General features: G+C 40.7%; 1 pseudogene; it reads right to left on the bottom strand.

The window, feature by feature from the left end:
* Positions 1–4960: 4960 nt before the first annotated feature.
* LOC105529060 lies at positions 4961–6253 on the bottom strand (annotated as a pseudogene).
* Positions 6254–8214: the final 1961 nt, after the last annotated feature.

Raw genomic sequence — 8214 nt, 5'->3', positions numbered from 1 at the left:
ACAGGCTGGGCATGGTGGCTCATGCCTGTAATCCCAGTGCTTTGGGAGGCCGAGGCGGCAGATGACAAGGTCAGCAGTTCCAGACTAGCCTGATCAATATGGTGAAACCCCATCTCTACTAAAAATACAAAAAATTAGCTGGGCGTGCTGGCACGCGCCTGTAGTCCCAGCTACTCGAGACGCTGAGGCAGGAGAATTGCTTAAATCCAGAAGGGAGAAGTTGCAGTGAGGAGTCGAGATTGCACCACTGCACTTGAGCCCAGAGGACAGAGCAAGACTCCATCTCCAAAAAAAAAAAAAAAAAAAAAAAAAAAAGAAATAATTGCAAGGGCAATAGTACCGTGTCTGGAATTGGTTCCTTCCGGTGGGTTCTTGGTCTCACTGACTTCAGATTGAAACCACAGACCCTCGTGGTGAGTGTTACTACTCTTAAAAACAGCACAGACCCAATCACTGACCGTCAAGATTTACTGCTAAACCAACACAACAGACCCTCCACACCGCAGAAGCAGACCCAGGTGGGTCGCCCCTACCGGCTGGCAGCCAGCTTTTATTCCCTTATTGTCCCCACCCACACCCTGGAGATTGGTTCATTTTACAAGAGCTGATTGGTCCATTTTACAGGGTGCTGATTGGTCCGTTTTACAGAGTGCTGATTGGTCCATTTTGACAGAGTGCTGATTGGTGTGTTTGCAAACATTTAGCTAGACACAGAATGCCAATTGGTGCATTTACAATCTTTTAACTAGACGGAAAAGTTCTCCAAGTTCCCACCGGACCCAGAAGCCCAGCCAGCTTCACCTGTCAGTACTATAGTCAGAGAATTTACAAGAACTTGAAGGACTGGAATTGATACATTAGCACTGACAATAGGGGTGGCCATGGGAGTTAATGGCTGAGCTAAGTTGGAGAAATGTTATTAAATTCTAAGAGGTTAAGGAACTGAGAAGAAAAGTTTTTGAATCTTTCATGGGAATGATGATAATATCACCAAGATTAATAATAGAAGGACTAGATATTTTAGTAAATGAGGAGAATGATCAGGAGGTAGATGATAACTACATAGGGAAATATGGGATGGTATAATCATTTGACATCTGGGTCACATGAGTTGCGAGTTTTAAAGGCAGAAGATAGAAAAATGATTTGAAAGTGGTAATGAAGAACAGTGTGAGTCCTATACCTCACCACTGAAACCTGAGCTATTTAGTTAGGAGAGGAAAGGAAAGAGTCCACCTGAAAAGCTGCAGAGAAGATGGTGTCTTTATCAGAAACTCACTTATTTGGAGAAGTAATGGGAACATTTAGAAAACTGAGTAAGGCTTAAGGAGAATTGCTGATGATAGCCCATGTATTTCAGACTTGGGATGTATAAAACATTATGAGCGTTATAACTGGTTGGTATAAAAGGGAGTGGAAAGTCGGTGTTCGGGCAAAGATATTAGTAAAAAGAGAAGTAGGACATCATGGAGTTAGTACCTAATGCCCTCAACTGAGTATTTCCGGTGACTCATTGTTTTCAGAGACAGGTCACCAAGACATCAGGAGACTGTTAACTCCTAAAGGAGAGCTCTTCTGGAGTTTGATGTGGTACAATTGTGCTCAGTAAGTTTAAAAGTAATTTACAAATAAAGCCATGGTTAGAAACATGAAAATTCAAAACTATCTGAAAACACTGTTATCTATAAGCAGGAATAAGATTATTACAGAGAGTTTAAAATACAGGAAAAAAGAGGTTAAGATGCTGATCAGAAAGAAAAACTATGCAAGAAAGAGAAAAAGAAATGGAGGAGAGCTACCTAACAACGGGAAATGGAACAAGAAAATACAGTGAACGTAAACCGCACTGAAAGGGAGCACTGTCGGCAGTGATTAAAAAATAAAACTGTACGGTTTTCTTGAAGGACTGCCTTTGACTTTACGTCGTATTCAGCTTCCTTTGCTCCCCGTACACAACATGCTTGCGAGCCTCTAATAACCATTGACTAGCAACATGAGGCCTAAGAAATACAATGAATTTCTGTGTCCACAAAGAACTGCTTTTATTATCTGCCAAACACAGCCTAGAATAAAGTTTTGGCAACAGCTGAGTAAATTGCTTGAGTAGATGGAAGTATACTTTTCTTGGCTTTCTAGGTAGGAAACCTCCAGGGGCCTCTGGAGGCTGAGTGAGAGAATGGATCCCATTATTTATTGATATATCATCTCCTTAAGACTGATAAAGATGTTGTGTAATTATTTTTATCTCTTAAACTCCTATTGATATCAGAAATTAGATTTTAGTCTTCATTTATCTGTTTCTAAACTTCAACATGATTTAAAGTATTTTCAGCTTTCGTAATTCTCCAAACTAAAATATTGTGGGTTTGTTATCATGAAAACCTATTTCTCAAAAAGGCACTTCTCTCTGAGATAACACTGGGGCCAGCGGTGCATATACTGGTATATTGGATATTCAATGCTGGATAATTCTGAATATGATCGTAGTTCTAGTCTAATAGCCAGGCGTATAGTGTTACTTATAGCCACTACATCAACAGAAGTTTTTATTTTAAAAGAAGATGCTACAGTATTGAACATACTAATATAGAACTAAAATGTTTGGGAAAAAAAGACATTATAAGAGTGTGAATTTTAAGCTGTTTTGTTTCTCTTATTTAATCCATAAATATAGTGCCATAATTAGGTTCAGAAAATTAAAAAGATGAAGCTTTTATAAATCAGGAAGTTTTAAGTCTCTCCTAATATTGAAATAATCCCATACATCAAGTTTTCTTACATTCCAAATACAAGAGCAAGACTATTCTTAGAAATCTTTACATCGGGCCAGGCACGGCGTCTCAGTCTCTAATCCCAGCACTTTGGGAGGCCGAGGCAGTTGGGTCACCTGAGGTCAGGAGTTCGAGACCAACCTGGCAAACATGGGGAAACCCCATCTCTACTAAAAATAGAAATATTAGTTGGGTGTAGTGGTGCACACCTGTAATCCTAGTTACTCAGGCGACTGAGGCAAGGGAATCACTTGAACACAGGAGGCAGAGGTTGAAGTGAGCTGAGATAACGCCACTGCATTCCAGCCTGGGTGACAGAAGAAAAAAAAAAAAAGAAAAAAAGAAATTTTTACATAGCTAGATTTTAGGAAGAAAAATATTTCTTTTTTCATAGAGCAGTAAAACCTTATTTCCCACACAAGTATGATTCTTTCATAATCAAGTCTGCAGTCATCTCTTTCCACAGAAGAGAAAAACTATACGAACCCACCCGAACCAATGGAGAAAGTGTGTGTGATAAAAAAAATGTATGGTTATTTCCTTAAGTGCTTGAATAAAATAGCCAGTCAGCCAGGTAATATACATAATTGTTCAGCATTTTGAAAATATAAAAAACAAACTTGAAATGGCAACATATTTTTTTATTTTCTTTTTTTTTTTTCATTTTTTTTTTTCTTTTATGAGACGGAGTCTCACTCTATTGCCCAGGCTGGAGTACAGTGGCACGATCTCGGCTCACTGCAACCTGTGCCTCCCAGGTTCAAGCAATTCTCCTGCCTCAGTCTCCTGAGTAGCTGGGACTACAGGCATGCACTACTATGCCCAGCTAGTTTTTGTGTTTTTAGTAAAGACAGGGTTTCACCATGTTGGTTGGCCAGGATGGTCTTGATCTCTTGACCTCGTGATCCGCCAGCCTCGGCCTCCTAAAGGGCTGGGAGTACAAGCATGAGCCTGGCCCATTTGTCTATTTTCTTAATACTCAACACTTGAAGGCAAATAATGTACAATAATAATCTGACAATTATTGAAAATTATGTATTTATTTAAAATAAAACTTGTGGTTTCAGAAAGTTTTTTAATGTGGGGTACTGTATTTTCTTAATTATAACTCATAGAGAACCTAGCCAATTAAGAATGTTCATAAATCAATAAATATTACTTGAATAACGATGCTACATACAAAGACCAAAAGAAAATTATGTGAGCAAATTGTTGGCAGCAGCTAGATTTTCTTTAGAAATTCCTTTCACATAACACTATTTGGACAGAATGTTACCTATTTCAATCACTTCAAAACCATCTTGAGAAAAGAAAGTCAAGGAGAGTTGCAAGGTTTTTTAATGTGTGATGAGAACTTTTCACCTTTCCTTTGATGTGTAACTTTCTCTTGAGCAAGGCCTAGGGCAGCTCTGACCGAGATTGGCATCTGAAGAATCTGAGTGTTGCAACATTGTGGTCCCTTCATTGTACTTGTTTGTAGGTAAATATTTTATAAAAGCCTTCACAAATAAAACTTCCCCCGTCATGATTATTAACATTCTCTCTGGTTTAACCAAGTTTCTTTTCTTACTTTGTCTTAATAATAGGGAAACTGTAGTAAGCACTTTTCAAACATCAAAATCAACAAGCTCATAAAGAATCTTTTATATTATAAAAGATTTTGAATAGACAGTTAAATACTAATCCTAAATCATTTCAAACAATGCTGCCTAGTAGTTATCAAAAACTAATTTGTCATGATTGGCATTTTATTATAATCTTTAACAATAATAAAGTGATTGTGTTTGATCACTTTCAAAATTTTAACAGAGATCTGTGAGCTCTTTATGAATGAATATCACAAAAAACTTGAGTGTTGTCTCTATGTTCCAAAAATATCCATACATTTTAAACTTCAGTTATTATGGGATTCATCTTTTTGACTAAGGAAAATAGTTGAAATAACATATTCTGTAAAAAAGCAGTTCTATCAGAAAAATCTTCAAGTCGTGGCGCACGATGGCTCATGCCTGTAATCCCAGCACTTTGGGAGGCCAAAGCAGAGTGGATCACTTGAGGTCAGAAGTTCGAGACCAGCCTGGCCAACACAGTGAAACCCTGTCTCTACTTTATTTTTTAAAATTAATTAATTTATTTTTACCTCTGAACTTCTTATTGGCCTCTTGCTCTCCAAAGAGTACCCTGCTGGCTTAATGTCTCAGAACTTTGATGGTGTTAGTCTCAGACACCACTTTGTCATCCACTATCCCGCCGGTGGTGGACTTTTGGTTGGTTTACATGGAACTGCTGCTGTCCAGGGCATCACCACGATTGAAGTTCTCGCCATCTTCCAGTGGGCTGTGGTAGGTGGCAAGCCTCCAGCTTGACCTTGATGTTCAGCAGGGCCTTGTACTCCTGGGCCTGGTGCTGTCCCTCTCCCTGGGTCTGTGCCAGCTCTGATGCCAGGTGCAGCAGGATCTCGTTGAGCTGCTCAATCTGCAGGGCATAGCAGGCCTCCACCTCCCTCAGGCTGTTCTCCAAGCTGGCCTTCAGATTTCTCATGGAGTCCAGGTTGATCTCCAGGGACTAGACTGTATGTCTCAGCTCCGTGAGTGTCATCTCAACAGCTCCAACCTCAGCAGACTGCACGGTGACCACTGTGGTCCTCTCCTCAATCTGCTGACACCAGTACTTGTCCAGCTCCTCTCAGTTCTTCCGAGCCAGCTCATCATACTGGGCCGAATGTCTGCCATGATCTTGGTGAAGTCCTGAGATTTGGGGGAATCTACGTCCATGGTCAACCGAGAGCTGGCAACCTGGGCTTGTAAGCCTTTTACTTCCTCTTCGTAGTTCTTCATGAAGAGCAGCTCCCGCTTGAGAGCCTCAGTCTCTGTCTGCAACTGCAGCCAAGTGACATTGGCCATCAGTGACCTTGCGGAGCCCATGGATGTCACTCTCCACAGACGGGCGCATGGCCAGCTCCGTCTCATACTTGACTCTAAAGTCATCGGCAGCAAGACGGGCATTGTTTATCTGCAGAAGGATGCGGGAATTGTCCACACTATTTGTGAAGATCTGAGCACTCAGGTCCTCAGTGGTCTTGAAGTAATGGCTCCAGTCTCTGATGTGGGGTCTCTTCTTCTCCAGGTGCTCCCGGATTTTGCTCTTCAGGATTTTGCTCTGTAGCTTCGAGTTTTCGGTCTCCAGGCTCCTCACTCTCCAGGTAGGAGGCCAGGCAGTCGTTCAAGCGTTGCATGGTCTCCTCGTTCTAGATGCCTCCCATTCCTGCCAAATCCCCTGCCATCCCCATGGCCAGGCCCCAGGACCCCATGTCACCCAGGAAGCTGGTAGAGAGCGACATGGAGATCCGCGAACCAGAGCCCCTGGGGCCTTGCATAGATGCTGGTCATGCTGCTGACTGGCCGGGCACCTTAGCTGGGTGCCTGGACAGAGCCCAGGGAATGGTCATTGGTGGAGAAAGCGGAGCGAGTGGTGAAGCTCATGCTGTTTGGGGAGGAGAGCAAGAGGACAGGACTCAGGCCTTGCCAACGACTCCCTGTCTCTTCTTTAAATACAAAAATTAGCCAGGCGCGATGGTGCATGCCTGTAAATCCAGCTACTCGGGAGGCTGAAGCAGGAGAATCACTTGAATCTGGGAAGTGGAGGTTGCAGTGAGCAGAAATCCCACCAATGCATGTACTCCAGCCTGGGAGTCAGAGTGAGACTCCATCTCCAAAAAGCAACCAAACAGACAAGCAAACAAAAACAATCTTCAAGTCAACCCAAAAATTGTCGATAGGCCTTTTTTTTTTTTTTACCTAATTTCTCTTAAATTAATGTTGCTCTTAACTCTGAGATAATAAAACAAGGGACTGGTTCATACGTAGGAATCAGTAGAAGTAAAGAGGAAGAGGAACTATAGGAAATGATATTTCAAGGTGAGTGCTTTAATGTGGTATCGTTTAAACCCAGCTATTTCAAAAGATTTTGTAGTCTTATTGATAATAATATGTCATTGTCATGGGAAGAAAGATACAAACACAAGTTAAAGACAATATCCGTAATCTAACTTTGAAACAACTTGGGTGCTACTCAGAACTCATAATAACGAACTCTAATATTGTGACTGCTGAATAAAATTACTTTAACTTCCAGTATCTTCTAATTCATGTACATTTTTAGTATATTTCTTCTTTGTGTTTGTATAGATGTATACAGCATGGGTTTGTAAGAAATTTTTCTTGTTGAGAATACATTATTATTAAGCCATAAACTCAGGACAATTTTGGTTTACTAAAGGTCAAGGTTGCTTTCATCACTTGCACTAAAAATGGTTTAGTGGTACCACTCACCACCGTTGCCTCTCCTTTCCAGCTCCAGAACATTTAATTCTCTGTCCTCAGTCCCTTCATAGTACCACATGTATACTTCTGTCCTAGCACTTGCCACATTGTGTTGCCAGGTTTTACTATACTTGTGGGCCTAGGAGAAAACTGAGCAGCCCTGATATAGGTTTCTTGGTATAGCTGATACCTTTTCTTTATCATTTCATAACCTGTGCTGAATATAATTTCTGGCTCTTGTTGGATCTCAATGAGTATTTTTGAAAGAATAAATAAATAGTGTGAGCAATGTGAATTTCTGCAAGCAACTTGCTTTTGGAAATAAGTTAATCCATTTGTCCTTATTCCTATTCTGTATGGATAGGGAATGTGCAAATTGTTAACCTCCAAATTGTGAATGTTAATTTTTATTCTTTTAAGTAGAATGGGCTGAAAAGAAGTCAAACTGTACATTAACTCAAAAATTTACCTGGAACAGTAGTAACTGAGTCAATGAATTCTGGGAAGAAAATTCTTCTTGAGTTTTTAATCTTGACTTGTAAGTTATAAATTCTCTGAATATATGCTCCCTGTGTATGCCATAGCGTGAAAATAGTAATAATGGCAGAGTGAGCACATCTACAATATCAATTTAACAAGAAGGAAATGGGCCAGGTGCGGTGGCTCATGCTTGTAATCCCAGCACTTTGGGAGGCCGAGGTGGGTGGATCACTTGAGGTCAGGAGTTCAAGACCAGCCTGGCCAACATGGTGAAACCATGTCTTCACTAAAAATATAAAAATTAGCTAGGCCTGATGGCATGTGCCTGTAATCCCAGCTACTCGTGAGTCTGAGGCAGGAGAATCACTTGAACCCAGGAGGCGGAGGTTGCAGTGAGCCAAGAACATGCCACTGCACTCCAGCGTGGAGCAACAGAGCAAGACTTCCATCTAAAAAAAAAAAAAAAAAAAAAGAGGGAAATATTCAGACACAGGACATGAAATAACCTCATTGATATTATGTTGGATAAAAGAACCTAGATACAAAAGAATGTATACTGTATAATTACATTTATATGGAGTTGAAGAACAAGCAATCCTAATTAATGTTAATAGTTGTAAGAATAGTGGTAACTTCTAGGG

This window comes from Mandrillus leucophaeus, unplaced genomic scaffold (genome assembly GCF_000951045.1).
Source record: "Mandrillus leucophaeus isolate KB7577 unplaced genomic scaffold, Mleu.le_1.0 Scaffold746, whole genome shotgun sequence".
In the NCBI taxonomy this organism is placed as follows: domain Eukaryota; kingdom Metazoa; phylum Chordata; class Mammalia; order Primates; family Cercopithecidae; genus Mandrillus; species Mandrillus leucophaeus.
The sequence above is the reverse complement of the archived record's forward strand: the minus strand, read 5'-3'. Positions and strand labels throughout refer to the sequence as shown.